Below are 21,587 nucleotides of genomic sequence, written 5' to 3' on the forward strand. Positions count from 1 at the left end.
ATGGTGGGGAGAGGTTATTTTGGGTCAAGAAGCAAGCGAGGTCGCTCTTCGAGAGCATCACAGATGGCCACGCGGACAATTAGAAATAAACGTACCTGTGCTAATCCCAGTGTGTGGGTCTTTAAATAGAGCCTGTGCGTGTCTGTCAATGTGGAACACGGTGTCCCTTCTGCAGGCTGTTTACTGGCCTTCAATGAACTGCTTTGTTGTGTCTTCGTGCACAGCCCTATCTGGACAACGAGTGGCTCCAGGGCACGTGCACCTCCTGCCACTTTCCTTAAACAAACTCCAGGAGTGGTGGTTAGCCTGGAGCAAGGCTGCTGTAAGAGTGGATGGGGCCCAGGCTTTGGCACCAGGGACCCTCCCCAACTAGGGGGAGGCAGCGACCACCCTCCTGGGCCTCTGCTGAAGGATCCTCGAATGGTTCTGGTTCCTTAGTCTCTGTCAGTTCCCTGCCATTGAGGGGCTCACCTTTCTTCTTGACTCTTGGTGGTACAATTTTCAGTACATGGAAACACAGTCCTTGGGGACCACAAAAAGTCACAATGAGCCCAGCTCTGCCAGCCAGGGACTGGCAAGCATCTATTTGTTCAGTCTTTTCTCCATCCACCAGTCACCCACACTCGACACTCCTGCTGTGTGTTAGGCCCTAGCTCAGTCATAGTCACAATGGCTACATCTACTGGACATCGACTGTGCCCCTGAACCCATACGGCGTTTATGTCTTTAATCCCCACAACGCTGAGTGATCGTACCCCACTTTATGATGCCCCACTATATGGATGAGAAAGCTGAGACTCTGAGAGACCAAGTTTCTGCACTTGGCCAAGAGCCCACTGGGAGTCTAACACAGGAGTGTTCAATTCCAAAGCACACGCCCCTTATGGGGAAGCTATCCTGCCGCAGTGATAGCCATCCCTGCCCTCAAGGATCCCAGCCTGGTGGAAAGACAAGCAAGAAAACAGGCAGTAACAGAAGTGCTATGGGAGATACTGGCTCAGCCAAGAGGGGCACCTAGCCGAGCCCGAATAGAGCGAGCGGGGATAAAGAACTTAGAAGAGATGATCTTGAGTTCAGAGTTCAGTTCTTTAAAAAGAAAAAGTACAAGTTAGACAGATGCAGGAGGCAGACCTGCTCCCCAACTAAACAGAAACACTCTTCAGGGAAGGGAGAAGGGGTGTGTGTGTGTGTGTGTGTGTGTGTGTGTGTGTGTGTAGTCTGTCTGTTGATAGAGGAAACCGCGACACAAGGCTTGACGCTGAGACCTGCAGGCCTTCGGTAGACAGTGGCGTCTTGACTTTGGCACCTTCTATTACTGATCTTGGTCATTTAGTGGCCACACATATTCACTGAGAACTTTTGCAGGCCACATGTTACATGTCACTATAGTCTTGAGGGTTTCAGAGCTCATTTGGGCTTCATTGTGATGTGATCTAGAAAAGGGTGAGAAGCAACATTTCCATTTTTCAGAGGTGGGAACTGATATTCAGTGAGATTAGGGCACTTGCCACCGTGCATGTTACACAATTTCTAGGACTTGAAGACTCTGGAGATAAGACGGGTCCTCTAAGGGTATGTGTCGCAGCCATTCATTTACCTTGTGACTCCCTTTCTAAGTGGCTATCATACCTTTCGTTTGAATGCTTTTAGTGACAGATAACTCATTAGCTTTTAAAACACATCATCTGTCTTCAGACTTCCCAATTCCTAACAAGTTCTCCCTTATTAGAGTCTAATCCTGTCTCCAGGTTCTGTGATCCGTTGTTCCGGCTCCTTGCCGGAACCATATAGCACATTGTTGCTCTCTTGAGAGGCTGGTCCTCCAGAAATTTGGAAAGACACTCAGGGTCTTAGCCAGGAGGCCTCAGATACACAGCATGTCACCCGTGGAGGCTCCTGTCCCACTGTTCTGTCTGCTCTGGGCCTGCCTGTGAGTCCGCCCTGGCCTTAAGCCAACATGTGTCTAGTTCCAGCATTCCAGGGGAATCACAGTTTGCAGACCCCAAAGCCTCTGCCTACTGACCCAGCTCCGTGGGCATTTGCCCAACCAGCTCTGAGAACTGCCTCCCTCCATGTCATCCTCCCTCTTGCGCCAGCTTGCAGTGAGTTCCGCTCTGTCCTCTCTCCCTGTGCTGATGAGGAGCGAGGCAGCAGCAAAATGCCCTTACTGTTCATGCTGTGACCCGCCAGCAGGCACTGTCTCCCAGGACGAGTGCCCCCCCTCGACTCACCAGGGCCCGCCCTGGGTAAACGTCCCGTGCTGGGAGACCATGGCTGTCCTTTCAGAGGGTACATTTCCATGAGGTCCAGGTTTGATTCCCAGAAGAGCAATAAAGGATGAAACCACACATTCCCCCAACCCCCCTTGCTCAGGCTGGTGTTGACAGAGGGCAGTGTGGCAGGAGAGTGAGTGAGGCGGGGGCCTGGGCATAAGACAGAGAGCAGGAGTACAGAGTCCCTTAGCTGGGCTTCAACTGGGACAAAGCCTGGTGTTGTCCACACACCCCTGCCCAGGCTGACCGTGGTGGGCCCTTGGGTTTCCAACCAAGCTTGAGTTGTGTTGACTCCTCCTCATACCCCCCACCTCCGCCACCCCAATCATGGCCTGTCCCCAGGAAGAGGTCTCTTGCTTGGGCTCAGAAGGCAGCTGGTAAAGAGCCCCCTGCCCTGGGCCCTTTCCCTTCTCCCCCTGCCCCCTGCCCAGCCCTTTGGTCAGACGATGGCAATGGAGGGAGGCCTCTGCATTTGGAATCTTCCAGCCCTCCTGCTCCCTTGGCTGGGTATATTTGTCTTGGCTGCCTTCACCTGGGCTTTTTTTAAACAGATTTTCTTTCCTTTGCTTTCTCCCGGCAGCTGGCCTCAGCAGCAGGGCACACAGAGCAGGGCTTGTCTGGGACAAGTCACAGGACCCTGCTCCAGCCAGCAGCCCACCCGAGCCCGCACCCCGGATGCCGGTTCCCTCCTGGAGCCACAGAGAATGGCTGTGAACAGACGGTTACAAACAGAGAGGGTCTGGGACAGAGGGCACGAGGGACACGGGTGAGCAAAGTAAGCGGGAGCAGGAAGAGCTGGACCAAGTCACAGCTGACACGTGGAAGCCTCACACCAAGACTTCCTGGAGGGAAACAGGGGCTGAAGCAGGGAAATTCAGGCCCCAAACCAGGTGGGAGAAGAAGAGAGAACCAGTGTAGGGGAAACCTTTATCAGGAGAGGAGACCTGCCTCCAGGCCCCCATTGCCCCCTTCCTCTCTGTCGGATTGGGGTCCCCAGGCCCTGTTCCTCCTCTGCAGCACAGGGATGATAATATTTTACTTGCTTCAAGCTAAGAAACTAGATATCTTGAGGTACTTTCCATTTTGAAAATCAATGACTTAATCGTTTTCTTAAACAACACCAATAAAAGGTTATTTGTGTGAAAACATAACATTGGCATAGCAAGGTGTGCCTGGGGTGGGCAGCAATTTCCTCCCTGGTGACTTTCAGACTTGTGGTAAGGATTAACGCAGTTCTAAATCAGCCAGTCTTGTTTGGGCAGGGGCAGGGAGGGGGTGCCGACCTGAGGAGGGGTCTCTCCGGTTCCACGTCCCCTGCACCTCTAAGGAACATAAGGGATGGGGCAAATATCCCCCATGAATGTCCTAGCATTCTTCCCCTCTCCCTGCCCTGTAAGGCACCCCCTGCCCCTGACCTCATCCATGGCCAGCTGGCCCGAGAGCCAAGCCTGGTCCCAGCACAGTGCTACTCTGCTCTGGGGGCAATTCAGGGCACACTCTGATGGCTTGTGCCCTCACAAGTGCCCAAACCTGAAGTTCAGGAAGCTCAATACAGGCTGAGAGGTCCTGCCTACTCTGTCTCCCACATCACAGAGGAAAGAGACGGGCCCTCATCTTCAAGGCTCAGTTCCCCACTGTAGCTGGGCTGCTCTCCTGGTCACAGAGCTTTCCTTCCAGGTGTGCCCAGCCCCCCGCTCTGCCCTGTATCCCAGCTGGGTCACCTTTTCTCACCTCCTCTTGGGTGCCTGGGTGGCTCAGGTCTTTGCTGTGAGGGTCCCTGCTCTGTGCTATGGCCTCTGCCTGAAAGCGCTGACATCCCAGCTGTCCTACTCACAGCTGCTGACCCTGACATGGTCCAAAGAAGTCCCAGCGCCACTTCCAAAGAAGTCCCACCTGCTCTCACAGCATTTCACGTCGTCCCTCCTCTCTTGGTCAATTCTAACAGACCTGGTCCGTTCCACACCCCTTACTTCATCTACAGCCACTTCTTTCTTTAGGATGGGGGTGGTGGCTCACACCTGTAATCCCAGAGATTTGGGAGGCCGAAGCAGGAGGATCACTTGAACCAGGAGTTGGAGACCAGCCTGGGGAATATGGTGAAACATCTCTGTAAACATTTTTCTAAAAAATTATCTGAGCATTGTGGCATGTACCTTCGTCCCAGCTACTGGAGAGGCTGAGGTGGGAAGATCGCTTGAGCCTGGGAGACAGAAGCTGCAGTGAGCCATGATTCTACCACTGCCCTCTAACCCAGGTGACAGAGCCAGACCCAGCATCAAAAAAAAAAAAAAAAATTCTCCTTATTCCTGGTAGTTATGTTCTACAGAGTTGTCTCGGACACTGAATTAGTAAATCCAGAACCCCGTTCCTAGGGGAGACAGAGGGTTAGTTTCCTGCAAGCTGCTGGTCGCATCATCTTCCTCAACCAACCAGTACATAACCTTGTATTATGTGTGTTTCTGCTTCAACACAATATACTTAATACATACCACTGACTCACTAACATTGAACTCACAGCCAACGGCACTATAACTCATGCCTGAACAAAGCCTATCTAACACACGTACTTTCTCCGTAAGGCATATCACAGCCTGGAACCCAGGAACTCAGCCACACTGCAGCACAACACCTGAGGCCATGTTAAACAGCAAAACCACCAGCATAAAGCACAAAAATGCAAAATGGCGCGGCACTAAACAGACCGTGAAAAGGACACTTGTTTACAGGCAAGCGCTGAAAGCAGGCAGAATGTGCCCTTGTTCAGCCTCAGCGGGAGCCTGTGCATTTGGTGACTCAGCTTTTTCACTGCTCTGCACTTACCTGTGAATGACTGTAACAGGGACACAGTGTTGATTTGGAGATTACAAATACATCTCAGCAAGAAGGCAAATTCACAAAGAAGGAGAATTGGCCCTAAATCCCTCAACTTCTCCCTTCCTTCTTTTTTTCCATCACCAAATCCTTCCAGCTCCTCTCCGCCACACCCCATTATTAGCCCATCTCATCCTCAAACTTGCTCACCCAGAAAACACTTACCAAGCAGTGAGCGCTCGTCAGACTCTGTGCTATGAATTTTGCAGGCTCCAAGAAGTGCGTTGAATGGGGATCCAGTTGTCAAGCAGCCTGTAGTGTAGATCAAGGTCTGCACACTTTAGGGCAAAGTAATAAATAGGTTAGGTCTTGCGGCTACACAGGATCTATCAGTTACTTAACTCCACCTGTCTCCCTACCACGGCTCTTTCTCCCTGGACTAATCCCTCTCCTCTCCCTGAGTATCATCAGTTCTCACCTAGATCCACTGGAAACCTTCCCCCCAAATAAAAGAGCAAAGAGCAGGAATCATGCCTGTGCTCTCGTCACTATGGCAGCACATAGCACAGTAGGAACACCATTGATTTGTTGGCTGGAACAGTACGTGCACAAATCAGTGTCCCACATTTATGATAGTACAGGAATCTGAAAACATTTCTTTTTTCTTTTCTTTTTTTTTTTTTTTTTTTTGAGATGGAATTTCACTCTTGTTGCCCAGGCTAGAGTGCAATGGCGCGACCTCGGCTCACCCCAACCTCTGCCTCCTGAGTTCAAGTGATTCTCCTGCCTCAGCCTCCTGAGCAGCTGGGACTACAGGCACCCACACCAGTCCAACTAATTTTTCATATTTTTAGTAGAGATGGGGTTTCACCCTGTTGGCCAGGCCCGGTCTCCAACTCCTGATCTCAGGTGATACACTCACCTTGGCCTCCCAAAGTACTTAGATTACAGGCGTGAGCCACCGCGCCTATCCTGAAAACATGTGAAGCCAACTCTGACTATATTTAAAAACAGACACCTCTGGGGCCCTGCCTGGAGACAACCCCTAAAATACAGCCACTTCTCTAGGGACGAGGACTTGCTGGTCCCCCACCCCGACATTTTCCTCAGGGAAAGGATACAAAGGGCATGATGGGCACACAGTTGAGATAGTGATGGGGCGCTGTCTTTTATTCCTTCTTATTTTTCTCTTTTCTGTCCCTCACCTTCTCTTCCTCTCCACAGGGAAAGTGGAGTAGCCAGGAGGCTGCAGAGGGTTGCCTCTGGTTACTGAGAGCAGAGGGGAAAAGGTCCCTGATCTCTAAGTTGTCCATTCAGCTCTCCCACCCCGTGGTAGATGTCCCAATGGACATGACATCCCACTGCACTTGGCTCAGACCCCAGCCCAGGGTTATTTCTCCTGGTCTCAGTGCAGCTGCAGGCAGCTGGATTCAGATCTAGTGGAGGACAGGGAATCCCAGCAGGGTCCCATCACCTACACAAAGGGAAGGGGACACTAGGCAGTGGCCAGATGAGTCAAGAAGAAAGTAAATGTCCAGACCCCTTCCTTAAATCCTGCTGCCCAGATCTGCCTCTCCAATTAAAGACGGCCCCAATCTGGAAGCCCGTGGCTCTGACCCCCGTGAAGGTGTGTGTGTGTGCATACACACATGTAAAGACATGGCCTTACGGTCTGTGGGGGAGGGGGGAAGGAATCTCAAGTTGGTTTACGTTTCTTCTCTGTGTGGCACTTCTATCTGTAAAGTCCCCACCCAATAGGGAAAGACTGAGAAAATCTGGGAGTCCAGGATTGAGGGGGAACTATAGGTTGGTGTGAAGATGAGTCATCCATCATTCACACTTGCTTATGAGTCTTCTACAAGTCCATACAAAAAATTAGCTTCATGCTACCCCTCAAGGCTGAGTTTGTAAGGGGAGCCCAAATGGGACTGGCCCAACACCATGCAGACAAAGCTGAGAAGATAAAGAAGATGGCAGGCCACCTCGAAGGAAACAGCTCTGAGCGAGGCCCACCATGCCTGCACTTCCAGAGGGAGCTCCTTCATGAATGTAGCCTCAGGGCTAGAGTACGCAAAGGAGGACCCGTGAGGGTGCCGAGAGTGGCTCCAGAGCATCCCAGAGCAGAGGGCCAGGACCACTCAAAACCATGCAAGCACTGAGTCTACGACAACCACGTGCTGTGGAATGGAAGCCCTGGAGGGGCCCGGAGAGGCAGATGATGAAGACTCAGGCAGCTCTGAGACTAGCACTGTGTGGCTGTGGGAGCTTCTGCAAGCTCCAAACTCCTCTACCGTATCGGGAGCTAACACTAACACTCCCCACAGGCTTGTTGGGAGAATTAATCAGAAGCCTTAGCACAGTGCTTGGCATTGTAAGCCTTCAAAATCCTAGTAGCCATGAGGATGAAGATGATGATAATGAAGAAATTATTTTAGCTCCTAAAGGTAAATGGAAATCCAAACTTGCATTGTGGCAGTCCCCCTTCTCGTCAGCTATAGGTGTCTTGTTTACAAAAATGAGAAGGCTCAGCCCAGTAAGTCTTAAGACAGCTTTTGGAGCTAATGATTAGGTCTCTAGAAGTTTGTACATTCTGGCATTCTACAGAAAGGAGCTAATGCCCTGACACAGCCCTGGAAAGGTCCAGTTGCCCCAAGGCTGCTCAGAGCAGAAATGGGAATAACCCAGCTCGAATGTAAACAGGCAGCATTGCTCTGAATTTTTAACAGCCTCCAAACTGATGCCTTCTCTCTTGACCTTCACAGCCAGGCGATAGTGCCTGGAACAGGAGCAGGGCCTTGAAAACACCCGACCCAGTCAAGCTCCTCCCTGCCCCTCCCCGTGGTGACTGACTGTTCTGAGTTTTTTTTTTTTTTGAGAAGGAGTCTTGCTCTGTAGCCAGACTGGAGTGTGGCACAATCTCTGCTCACTGCAACCTCCGCCTCCCAGTTTCAAGCAATTCTTCTGCCTCAGCCTCCCAAGTAGCTGGGACTACAGGCATGTGCCACCACGCCTGGCTATTTCTTTTTGTTTTTTGTATTTTTAGTAGAGACTGGGTTTCACCATATGGGTCAGGCTGGTCTCGAACTCTTGACCTGAGGTGATCTGCCTGCCTTGGCCTCCCAAAATGCTGGGATTATAGGCATAAGCCACCACACCCAACTTGTTCTGACTTTTATCACCACACACTAGTTTTTCCTCATATAACTGGGACTAAACAGTATGCATTCTTTTATCTCTGTCTCCCTTTCCTCAACATAGTGTTTTTGAGATTCTTTCTATTGTTGTGCATATCAATAATCTATTCATTCTTCATTCAAGAATAATGCATTCTTCTGATTGCTGGGAAGTATTTCATTATATGGATGTACCACAATTTGTTTATCCATTCATGGACATTTGGGTTGTTTTCAGTTTGGAGCTATTATGAGCAAAGCTGCTATGCTTTTCAACAAACATTCCATTGCTATTCACGAGGGAAAACTGTCTTGTAATAGATGATATTAGAGCAACTGGATATCTATTTAGAGAAAATGAACTTTTACCCCTAACTTATACTTCATGCAAAAATTAACTCAAAATGTATTGTAGGCCTAAGTTGGGAGGGTTTTTCAGGCAGGAGACTGACTGTTTTCAGTCTTCTACAAGAAAACATTGGAGAATATCTTCATGACCTTGGGAAGATCAAGAATTTATAAACAGGACACAAAAGCATTAATCACTAAAGAAAAAATGAACTTTATTCATGTCCTTTATCCAAAGACATCACTAAGTAAATGAATAGATAAGCCAAAGCTGGGAGATGTTTGTAATACATATACCTAACAAAGTAGTCCTATTCAAAATGTTTATTTTTGAAACTCCACAGTCAATAAAAAGAAATAATTAAAAATAGGCAAAAGATTGGAACATGAACAAAAACATCCAAATGTCTATTAAACTCATAAAAAAAACCAATATCATTATTCTTCAATGAAGCACAAATTCAAGCCATAATGAGACATTACTACAAACCCACCAGAAAGAGTGAATTCAAAGACTGACAATGCCAAGTGTTGGGAAGGGCTCGGAGCAACCTGGACTCTCATCTATGGTTGGTGGGAGGGTAAACTGGTTTAAACGCTTTGGAAAAATGTATAGTCGAGTCTACTAAAGGTAAACAGCACTGTATAACTCAGAAATTCCACCTCTGGGTACACAGGCAACAGAAAGGAGACCAAATATTCACCAAAGAGACATGCACAAATATGTCTATAGCGGCTTTATTCATAATAACAAGTATACTTTAGTCTAGATAAAATAATAATGTAATTTTTTTTTTTTTTTGAGACAGTGTCTCACTCTGTCACCCAGGCTGGAGTGCAGTGGTGCGATAGCAGCTTACTGAAACTGCTACCACCTGGGTTCCAGGATTCTCCTGCCTCAGCCTCCAAAGCAGCTGGGACCACGAGAACCCACCACCATGCCCGGCTAATTTTTGTATTTTCAGTAGAGACGGGGTTTCACCATGTTGGCCAAGCTGGGGTTCAAACTCCCCACCTCAGGTGATCCTCCCACCTTGGCCTCCCAAAGTGCTGTGGTTGCAGGTGTAATAATGTGCCTGTAATCTTCTAGGAAGAGTTCTAAGAAGAGTTCAGACATAGCTTTGAAAGGAGAAGGGCACCGAAAGGGCCACACACAGGGCTACCTGCCTCCGTTCAGGAGGGAGACAGATAAAAGTGAAACAAAAGCAGGTGGTCCCTGGAAGAACACTGCTTATCTGACTATCCTGGAGGTGAAGGTGGGAGGTCCTGGTCCGAGCTACCTAAGTAAGTCATGTGAAGTTACATTTGAATGTGAGATCTACAGCCCACTAACAATGCTCTGCAATTACCTGTTGCATGCGTCAACAGAGCGGATGCGGCCTGTTGTAAAGGACAAGAGAGAGAAAGTACCCTGCCAGAGAAGCCAGGGAGAGCGAGGTCTTTGAGGGGAGCGTCTCCCTCTTTGGGGTCCCGAGTGGGCACCTACTATTCAATGGGACTCTTGAACACTGACTGTAGCTCACTGGTCCCAAACCACAGTGGAGCTGATTCTACTTCCAGAGAACTGGATCTTCAGCTGCCCACTGCTCAACCAGGCTGCAGCGCTTCTCCTTCCACAGGTACTGCCAGGAAAGGACTGTGCTGATGGGATTCTAGACAGGCAGCACTGTGTTTACCCACGTTGGCTGTGCATGACACTGCATGCTCAATATGAAAGCAGCAAGAACCCCATTCAAACACAGAATGGAAGGGGCCTTTGACAAGGACGTAAACAAGCAAGGCCCAGTGTAGGCACTGTGGTTTAGAACCCACAGGGAAAGGACACACACGAGGCTTGATCCTGGGTAGTGACCCGGGTCTTCCACAGGAGATATTTGGGTAAACCTCCCAACTCAACACATAACAACTTCATTACACTTTACTTCCTGGTCATAGGGGAAGAACTGAAAAACAAACCAAAACAACAAAAAACTGTCATTTGTAGTAAGAGGAACTATAGAAAAATACTGTTTGGAAAAAATAGAAATTAATAGAATCTGTTCCTGTTTTACAAGTAAACAGTTCACAGGAAGCCACAAGACTATTTTTAAATCCCATACTGAAAGTCCTGGAAAGATGTGAGCTATGGCTCCAAAGAATTGGCTGCTAAAAAATGAACCTGTGTGGCTCAGCTGATGAAACCACAAGTCATTGTATAAGAAAAGGTATCTTTTCAAAATTGGGAAGTGGGTCCAAGCAAGCACAGAAACTAAGAAGTCCCAGCCGAGAGGCAGCTGGTGGCCCCCAGCCCGGCACGGGAGTTAAGCCAAGCCCTGCTGTAAGCATTGCCGGACAGGGCCACCCCAGTGCACCTGCACCACTGCCTGGTCACCCAAGTTCCCAACGTTTTCCTTCTGCGTGTATTCTGAAATGGAAGTTCTTCTCGTAGAAGCACTGAATTCTCGCACCCTTATGCCTTTTCTTTAATGGGCCTTCTTGATATCATTTATAGGTTAAAAAAACATGATTCCAGAAACTTCTTACATGAGACATCCCAAACCAATAATACAAACTATTTCAAATCAGCAATGAGGCCACATCGTAAAGATCACAGAGGAGGGTGAGGGCAGCGGGCAGAGGATGCAGCCTGATGGGGAATCCTAAATTGTCAGTGTCAGGCAAGTGGGTGAAATGTTCCAATTGAGGGGATGCAGGGGCATTGGGAGTATCAGAGAAGGTTTCTAGAAACCTCAGCTGGGTCTTGAACCAGAAAAGGAAGGGCATTCCAGATGATGGAAGCCCCATGTCCAAAGGTACAGAGATGTGAGGACTTAGCAGATGGCAGGGGACATTCGGGAGAGAAGCAGGGTGCCAAGAGAGAGGCCAGAGCAGAAGGCAGATGCCAGATCTAAAGGAGACTTTTATGTCATGCTCTTCTTTGAATTATCCTCTGAACAAATAACTGATGACATGATTTCATGTTGTCATGACTTATGTCCCATTCACCAGTGAGAAAGGCATTGCTACACAAAGGGAGGTTTGGGAAAGAGCAATTACACTTAGCAAAGCATGGAGGAATTGACAGTGACAATATATTTAAATGTTTGTCTTAATCATTCTCTAGAGGGAAAGAAGAGAGAAGGTGCACCGAGTATGATGACGTGGAGTATAGAGAAAGTTTAGCACTTGAACCTTGTTGTAGAAACGAAGTACTCCCAAGAGGTTTAGAAAAGGATGCTTTGGGAGAAATAATGGGAAGCAATGCTTTACCCAGGGAGCTGCAAACATCTGGAATTAATCCATCCTAGAGATTGTAGGGTGGCAAACAAAAATAGGCTCAAGGAGTACTTTGATAATTTAGGGGGTGGGAGAGTCACAGTGATGATTAAGGGAAGCTGGGGCTGTTTGGGACGGGTGCCCAACCATTTGAGGTTGGAGTCTGGTAGAGCAGCGCACTTTCCCACGAAGCCTCACAGACAGGGAAGCCCAAAGGCTGGGCTGGAATGACCACTTGTCCAGCCCAGCTGATCACCACCAGAACTTCCTGTGGTGCCAGCCTCAAGCCGAGGTGATCCCAGTTGTGATAATGATGAGGAAGCAGGACTCAGAGCTGGGAGCTGTCCAGCCTGTAGAGTGACCCTGTAGCCGGCCCCTGTCTTCTCTTCCCTCACCACCCTTGGGTATGCCAATCACTTTAGTGCCTGAGAAAGGTTGCGAATGCTCTCATCTATGGGCTCTGAGCAATATCTGACGTTACTTCCTTCATTCGGGTGTCCTTATCTCATTTTTACATGGATGTCACCTATAGGCAAGGACTAGACATAAAGTTAGTACCGTCAGCATTAGGGATGTGGAGACAGGAAAATCTGACAATGAGAAGAAAGAGGAGGCAAAAGGATAGAGGAGAACAAAGAAATAGCAATAGTGCTAATGGCACAAGTAGTGGTGGTAAAGATGGTGGAATTGACAGCTGAGACTAAGCCAGAGAAGTAAAGGTAGCAAAGATGGGGTAGGATGATGAGGATGAAGGTGGTGATGGTGTGCATGGTAGGGAAGATCACGGTGGAGCGGGGTGGAGGTGATAAAGGAGATAGAGTGGGGTCATGAGTGGAGGCAAAATTGGAAGTGATGGAGATGGTGATTAAGAAAGTAATGAGGAAGGTCATGGGGCAGTGGTGGTAGAAGTGACAAGGCTGGCTGGGCGCGGTGGCTCTCGCCTGTAACCCCAACACTTTGGGAGGCCAAGGCAGGCAGATAGCTTGAACTCAGGAGTTTGAGACCAGCCCAATCTGTGCGTTCACTGCCATTCCTTGCCACCCCATCTGTGGATAGCGTTTCTGATATTCTATAAGCACTGAATTCTAGTGAACCCGTAATGCATGTTATGTCTATGACTGGGTAAGTGGGACACTTTCATTCAAACCAGAAGCTTTCTGTCAAACCAGAACTGGCTTCAAATGCAGACAGAAGGCAATGGTGGTCTAAGAAACACAAATGACCAAGGAACCCCATCATGTCCTTTCTTATTCACCTCTTAGTTCTCTGTATAGTGACATGTTCTCTGTAACATGCTTCCCTGTTAATTTACACTGAAAATGACGACATATAAGGAAAGAGAATGATAGCGCAGTTTTTTTTCTTTCTAGTACTTCTTTATTTATGAGTATGTGAAGGCAGAGAGTAGGTAGAATGTGTATCAAGAAGTGAAACAGGCCAGGCCCAGTGGCTTACACCTGTAATCCCAACACTTTGGGAGGCCAAGGTAGGGAAGCCCAGGAGTTTATGACCAGCCTAGACAAAATCGCATGACCCTGTCTCTACAAAAAATAAAGAAATTATCTGGTCATGGTGGTGTGCACCTGTGGTCCCAGCTACTCAGGAGGCTGATGTGGGAAGATTGCTTATGCCAAAATCAGCCATATTTGTGCCAGTGCATTCCAGCCTGGACTACACAATGAGACCCTGTCTCAAAAAAAAAAAAAATACACACACATACACACACACACACACACACACATATATAACATGTATTAATAGAAGTGAAACAAAAACAGCTGTGTTAATTTTGTGTAGCATTTCCACTGCTCTGATAAGAACAAAATATATGCGTGTGTATGAACTATGAAACAAAAAATTGTGTAATTCTGGCGATTCTACCATGAGTTAAATGCTCTTATATTTGCATTTAAATGTGGTGTTGTATAATATAAAAACTGTAAATTTTATGCTAAAAACTTAAAATTTTAATTTCTATTTACTTAAAATGATATCAAATAGCAAATAAGAAACACCAGGATCAAACAAGAGAGAATACTCATGGAAGAAAGGTTTGTCTTTTATTACCTTTTTTTTTCTTTGAGACAGAGTCTTGTTCTGTCACCAGGCACCAGGCTGGAGTGCAGTGGTGCAATCTCCGCTCACTGAAACTTCTACCCTCGGGGTTCAAGCAATTTTCCTGCCTCAGCCTCCCGAGTAACTGGGACTACAGATGCGTGCAACCACGCCCAGCTAATTTTTTATATTTTAGTAGAGACGGGGTTTCACTATGTTGGCTAGGATGGTCTTGATCTCTTGACCTCGTGATCCGCCCACCTCAGCCTCCCAAAGTGCTGGGATTACAGGATTGAGCCACCGTGCCCGGCCTACCTTTTTTTTTTTGAGACAGAGTCTTCCTCTGTCACCCAGGCTGGAGTGCAGTGGCACGATCTTGGCTCACTCTAACCTCCGCCTCCCAGGTTCAAGCGATTCTCGTGCCTCAGCCTGCCGAGTAGCTGAGACTACAGGTGTGCCCCAACACGCCTAGCTAATTTTGTTGTGTTTTTAGTAGAGACAGGGCTTTACCACATTGGCCATGCTGGTCTCAAACTTCTGACCTCAAATGACCTGCCCACCTTGGCCTCCCAAAGTGCAGGGATTACAGATGTGAGCAACTGCGCCTGGGTGTGGTGGGTTTTAGCATCTTTAACATTTTTTTCTTGCTTTTTGAACAAGGGATTCCACTTTTTTCCTTTTCACTGGGCTGCACAAAATCTGTAGCCAGCCCTGACTGTGATATTGGCTCTTTGAAGAGTCTAGGCAGTGTGGAATGTCCTACATTCTGAATTTGTCTGATTGCTTCCACATTGTGTTTAGTCACTTGTTCCTCAATCCTTGTATGTCTTATAAATGAGAAGTTAGGTTTAGATGCTAATATGTTTTGGTCATGTCCCTACCCAAACCTCATCTTGAATTGTAACCCCCATAATCCCCATGTTTCATGGGAGGGACACAGTGGGAGGTAATTGAATCATGGGGGTGGTTATTCCCATGCTGTTCTCATGTTAGTGACTAAGTCTCATGAGATCTGATTGTTTTATAAAGGGCAGTTCCCTGGCACAAGCCCTCTTGCCTGCCACCATGTAAGACATGCCTTTGCTCCTCCTTCACCTTCCACCATGAATGTGAAATCTCCCAGCCATGTGGAACTATGATTCCATTAAAACTCTTTCCTTTATAAATTACCCAGTCTTGGGTATGTCCTTATAGCAGCCTGAGAACAGACTAATACAGATGCTTGAGTAGATTCAGGCTAAACCAATTTTGGTTAGAATATTTCATACATGAGTTTGCATCTTTCACATTGTATCACACCAGGAGGTGTCTCCTATTAGGTTGCCTCACTCTGAGTGATGCTATCTGAATCTTCTGGTTAAAGTGATGACCTGCAGGTTTCTCTTTGGCAAAGGTCCAATTTTCCCTTTGAAATTAGTAATTTTGTGAGTGTCACTTTGACTGTGCAGTTTCCCAGGAATCTTCCACCTAATGATTTTAGCATCTGTTGATGATCCTTTCCTAAATTAATTATTACACTGGAGGTTGTGAAATACTTTTCTTATTCTATTATTCCCTTTACATGTATAAGTTGACCTTTTTAGATGAATAAAAAAGCTTTCCTTTATCCCCTTCTTTCTCTGTCTCACTCTGTCTTTTTCTCTCTCTCTATCACTCTCCCTGTTTATTCTGGTGGACATTTCCAAGGACCTTGGTGTTTGTTTAGAAACCATGATCTGGGCTCTAGGTGTGCTATTTGCTGCTGGGGTGTCACTGCCTCTAATGCTTCTCAGAGGACAGGGATGGGAAATAAACTTTCTAAAAATATGCATTTATATTAAATTTTAAATTCAAATGCAGTATCATGTTTTGTTTTCAAAAATTTCATATCTCTTTTCTTTTACACTGAAAATCTTAGTTCCTAATATAATTAATATATTTACTCATTTGCTTTATTCTACAAAAATAAGGTAGTTTCACAATCACGATACTAAGATTACTTCTAACAATAAACCTACTAAATGAATTTAAAATTCCTTTGCAGTTGTTTCTCTCCTTAGAACACATTACACTCTAGTCAGAATACTATGTTAAAAGTTGTTTGAGGCTGGGTACGGTGGCTCATGCCTGTAATCCCAACACTTTGGGAAGCTGAGGCCAATGGATTACCTGAGGTCAGAAGTTCAAGACCAGCCTGGCCAACATGGTGGAAATCTACCTCTACTAAAAATACAAAAATTAGCTGGGCATGGTTGTGTGCACCTGTAGTCCCAGCTACTCAGTAAGCTGAGGCAGGAGAATTGCTCAAAGCTGGGAGGTGAAGGTTGCAGTGAACCAAGATCACGCCAATGCACTCCAGCCTAGGTGACAGAGTGAGACTCTGTCTCAAAAAAAATTGTTTGAAATAATTATTTCCTTCATGAGGTAATATTTCTGGTTTAACACAGAGTTAGGTTCATTTATTTCTGTTTGTATTCAATTTAAGGGTTTGCTTCCCCCCTCTTTTATTAATTTTGTTTTCAAATATTTAAAACATTTACATAGCTCAACAGTTAGAATTAGCCTGTAATCCCAGCACTTTGGGAGGCAGAGATGGGCAGATCACTTGAGGTCAGGAGTTCAAAACCAACCTGGCTAATACATTGAAACCCCATCTTTAGTAAAAATATAAAAATTAGCCAGACTTGGTGGCCTGGGCCTGTAATCCCAGCTATTCCAGAGGCTGAGGCAAGAGAATCACTTGAACCTGGGAGGTAGAAGTTGTAGGGAACTGAGATCATGCCACTGCATTCCAGCTTGGGCAACAGAGCAAGACTCTGTCTCAAAAAGGAAAAAACTTAGAATTATATGAAACGTGCACTCAGAAAAGTTCTCCTTCATCTTTATCTCTACCCTACTCATCAGAAACCCTTCCCCACTGAATATGCAATTATTTTCCTTAGTTTCTATTTTGCAAACTAAGCCAAAATATACATATTATTATTTGTATTTGTTTCTTACACAAAAATAACTCTATATCCCCTGCTTTGCATTTTGCTTTTTCATTTAACAATATATCCTGGAGATCACTGCTGGCTAGTACTCAGTATGCAAATGAACCACAATTTTTTCAACCAGTCCCCCTGCTGAGGGGCATTTGAGTTGCTTCCCAACTTTTGCTTTTACAAATAATGCCACGATGAATAACCATGCAGTTATTGGTTGAGTTGTATCTTCTGGGTAGATTCCTGGAATGAGATTGTTGGGTCAAGGGTAATTGTATATGCCTTTTGGTTAGACATTGCCAAATTCTCCATTTTGCATTCAAACCAGTAATGTGTGTGACAGCAAATCCATAGAGTGCATTGTCAAGCTTTTGGGTTTTTACCAATTTGGTATGTGAGAAATGGTAGTTCAATGAAGTTTTAATATGCATTTCTCTAATTGTGGGTTGGACAGAGTTTTGTGGATTGAAGTGCCTTTCTTTTTGCTTTGAACTGTCTGCTCATGTCTTTTACTTACTTTTTTCTTAGGTTTTTGCTCTCTTTTTCTTCTCCATTTCCAAGAGCTCTATACATGGGAGCCCTTTGTCTGTGATACAGATTGCAAATGTTTCCCTGCCATATGCGAGTTGTCTTTGGCTGTGCTTTTAGTGTGTTCTGTATCAGGGTTTATCTTTGGAGGAGAAAGGCAAGAGGTAAAAGCCACTAGAATTTCCTTAGCAGGATTTCGGGCCAAGAAAACAACCCGAATCAAACGTGTAAACGTCCAGGGGTCTGGAGATAGGGGGCCATAGAGACAGTTGTGAGCTGTGATGGCCCCACCCCTCCTCTTCCCCCTGAGCTCATGGGATCCAGCAGACAAGGTGAACAGTCCTCAGAGAGGCCAGGGGTCAGGTCCCTTGCTGGGCTGGGTTTGTATAAAGGCTGTGAAATTCCTCCTGAGCTCAGCAGGACGTGGCATTTGACGCTAGGAGAGGAGAGCATTCCAGACCCCACCCAGAACAGGGCATGAGGGAAGCCAGTCCCAAGAGGGGAAGGGCAGGACCCAGGGTTGGTCCTGAGTGGGACCCTTGCTGACTCACTCTAGGGCGTGGGGCCTTTCTGTACCTGTAAAGAGAAAGAAACACCAGAGATCCCAATTTGAGGACCAGAGGGAAGTCAGAGCTCCCAGTTGCTTCAGTGGACTCTGTGTGTGCCAAACGTGAAAACTAATATTAGAACTGCTAATACTTAAGTGTTGATATATATTGGCACTGGCAGATTTTTTTTATGGGGCAAAAAATGGTCAAATATTAACAATTTCATATAGCTCCATCCAAAATGTACCAGAAGTGTTCTAAGGACCTTCTATGTATCCTTCCATTTCATTCTAACAACAACCGTACAAGATACTTATCTGAGCAAACCAAGGCTCAGAGAAGTGAGGCCCACCTTCAGCCTCCTCTCTCTTCTTGTCTGTTTGGCAATTTCTCTCAGATCAGAGCTCGCTCACTGCCAGATATTAACAAGAGCCAGGAGGCCAGGCATGAAGGCTCAAGTCTATAATCCTAGCACTTTGGGAGGCTGAGCCTAGGAGTTTGAGACCAGCCTGAGCAACACGGCAAGATCCCACCTCTACAGAAAATACAAAAATAAGCCAGGTATGGTGGTGTGCACCTGTAGTCCCAGCTACTCAGGAAGCTGAGGTGGGAGGATGGCTTGAGCCCAGGAGGTAGAGGCTGCAGCGGGCCGAGACTGTGCCACTGACTCCAACATGGGAGACAGAGCAAAACCCTGTCAAAAAAAAAAAAAAAAAAAAAAGTAAATGAAGATCTCCAAATAGCTTCGAACTGATATTCACTGAGTGGTTACTCTGCTTAATGCTTTACGTAAAAATACCCTTTTTAGTCCTTGTTATGGACTGAATGCTTGTGTCACCCAAATTTCACAGATCAAAAATCTAACCCCTAGTGTGGTAGCTTTAGGAGCTAGGGCCTTTGGGAGGTGATGAGGTCATGAGGCTGGAGCCCTCATGAGTGGGATTAGTGCCCTTGTAAAGAAGAGATAAGATAAAATAGTTTCTCCCTTGTTCATGTGAAGATACAAAGGGAAGACCATCATCTGCAAACCAGAAGGAAAGCCCTCACCAGACACTGGAGCTGCCAGCACCTTGATCTTAGACCTCCAGCCTCCAGAACTGTGAGAAATAAATGTTGTTGAGTTGCCCAGTCCATGGTATTCTGTAACTGTAGCCTGAACAGTCCTCACAGAACATTGCTAACCAGGCACAGCAGCTCACACCTGTAATCCCAGCACTTTGAGAGGCCAAGACTGGCAGATCGCTTCAGCACAAGAGTTTAAGACCAGCCTGGGTACCTTGGTGAAATCCCCATCTCTACAAAAAACACAAAAATTAGCTGGGTATGGTGGCACACATCTGTAGTCCCAGCTACTTGGGAGGCTGAGGTAGAAGGATTGCTTAAGCCTGGGAGACTGAAGCTGCAGTGAGCTGAGATTGAGCCACTGCACTCCAGTGTAACAGCCTGAGGGAAAGAGTGAGACCCCGCCTCAAAAAAAAAAGAACACTGCCAAATTGATGTCAATAGCTCCACTTCAGAGGTGTGGAAATAAATGCTCAGAGTTCAGGGAGCTTTCCTGAGGTCACTCAGCAAGAAGTGGAAGAGAAGATGCAAACTTAACTTGGTCTGTCTCCAACACCTCGGTTCCTCCAAGATTCTGTACGTACTCTGTCCAGTGACGCTGCCATGGCTCCATGGCTCACAAATCCTCTTTGGGAACTGTCTTCAGTACAAAAAAACTAGTCTCAACAATATGGGTTGTCCTTTACTGATGAGCCCTTGCCTTCTCCCGTTCCTCCTGGAAGTAGCAGTGTGGCTATTAAACAGGGAGACTTGGGTGTCAGATCAACTGGGTTTGAATCTGCTTCCCTGCTGTGTGATCTTGGATCAGTTACTTAACTTGGCTGTGCCTCAGTTTTCTCACGTGTAAAATGTGGACAAGGGAGGTTTATTGCATCTCCCTTGAAAGACTGGAATGATAAAGCAAGGTAATTAATCCACTTAGAGCGCTTAACGCCATGCCGAGTATATAAAAAGTGCTCAGTAAATGCTGGCAGTTGTTATCCTCACCAGGCAAGCCCCGGGTGATTCACTGTGCCCTCCATATGAGGTGAGGGTCCCCTCCTCTCTGCCCCCCAGCATCCCAGGATGCCTGCCATGCACTTACTTCCTGGGCATTGGCATCACCTGCCTGCTGCTTTATACCAGGCATGAGCCATGCTCTTGCCCTCTCAAGGTCCAGGGTCACTCTCACAGCAGACGAGCCAGAGGTTGCTTGGAGGGAATCACTGTCAACCCCAGCTGGTCGCTGGCCTCGCTGACCCGCTGATCACCCCTAGCAGACTGAACACTGTCAGGATTTTCTCAACCCCAAGCAGCAAGAACAATGCCTGGCTCATAGTAAGCAAAGAATGAATAAGCTGATGACTATTAGCTATTTTTAATTTTAAAACATCAACCATCTCCACTGAGAAAACTCAAAATAGTTTGGAGTGGGGATGGGTAGGTGTTGGTTCCTCAAATAGTGGCGGCCTCACTGGATCTGCGAGTATCCAGCCTCCCTAGGGAGCAAGCTCATTTGCATGGGTAAATTCTGATCTGCGGTTTTTCAAGTCAGTGCTTCTTTGTGTTCCCTACAGTGCCCTGCACACAGTAGGAGCTCAATAAATAGGTGTTTATTTATTGAAGTACTCCAGAGCCCCTGAGTTCACAAACAGAAACCAGAACCTGAGTCTCCTCCCTGGCAGGCCAGGCCTTGGTCCATCTGGGCAGACAGATGACCATTCACCAACCTGGCCCTCTGGGAATCCTGTCCTGGCTCCAAACGGTGCTGCTGAAAGGGGGTCATTCTCTCATCTGAGCCAGGCCACAGACACTTCACAATGAGGATTTTTTTCTCAACTGCCTCACTTGACCTTTGGGTCTAAGAGGCAGTGGGCAAAGCCCAGGAAAGGCCTGTGACAAATGGCCCTTGACCAGCCCATGACCCACTCCACTCTCTTGGACTTCCCAAGACCTTGAAAAAACCAAGAAGGCTGCAACTTTTCCCTCCTTCCAGCTGCGTGGGTGTCCCCAAGAAGTTGGGGGGGCTTCTTCCTGTGGCTACAACATCCAGGCCATCACCCTTCTCCCCTTCTCCCTCCATCAATGCCAGGGGTCATGAAGAGTCAGTTACCTTAAATTGTAACAGAAGTACTGCCTGACGAATGCAAGGATTTCTGGAGAGCCCAGGAGAGCACAGTACACCTTCCCCCTGGATTGTGGCTCCGTCTCTGCAAACTGGAGCACTTGGGAAGGGAAGGTCATTGACCCAGAACCTTCTGGTCCATTGAGCCAGCTGGGGTGGCTAGTGGAGAAGGTGGGGCATGATGGAGCAGAATGGGGATGGATGGGAGGGTATGAGCCCGTGTTGAGGAGGAGGGAAGATCTAACAGGAGAGTCTGGGATCTCCTGAGAGATCCAGACCAGCTGGTCTCATCTCTTGCTTTTGGTACCTTGCCCCTAAACTTCTAGCATTTTCGTAAAGCCATTTATTAGAGACAACACAGGACACAGCACCCTGATTCCACCAAAGGTCTACGTTATAGTGTAGGGTTTAGGTTGTGGGGACAGAGAGGCATATTCAAATTCCCACTGGACAAGTCAGGAACTCTT

The 21,587-nt window shown here is 47.0% G+C and overlaps 1 long non-coding RNA gene across 2 annotated transcripts in view; it reads right to left on the bottom strand.

Moving 5' to 3' along the window:
• LOC118154471 (uncharacterized) overlaps positions 1-21,587 on the bottom strand; it is a 119,978-nt gene that overhangs the window by 79,016 nt on the left and 19,375 nt on the right. For both annotated transcript variants that reach the window (XR_013536638.1, XR_004744381.2), the window contains exon 2: positions 5,310-5,422. This is a non-coding gene — a long non-coding RNA (uncharacterized LOC118154471). The remainder of the gene's footprint in view (positions 1-5,309; positions 5,423-21,587) is intronic.

This window comes from Callithrix jacchus, chromosome 6 (genome assembly GCF_049354715.1).
Source record: "Callithrix jacchus isolate 240 chromosome 6, calJac240_pri, whole genome shotgun sequence".
In the NCBI taxonomy this organism is placed as follows: Eukaryota; Metazoa; Chordata; class Mammalia; order Primates; family Cebidae; genus Callithrix; species Callithrix jacchus.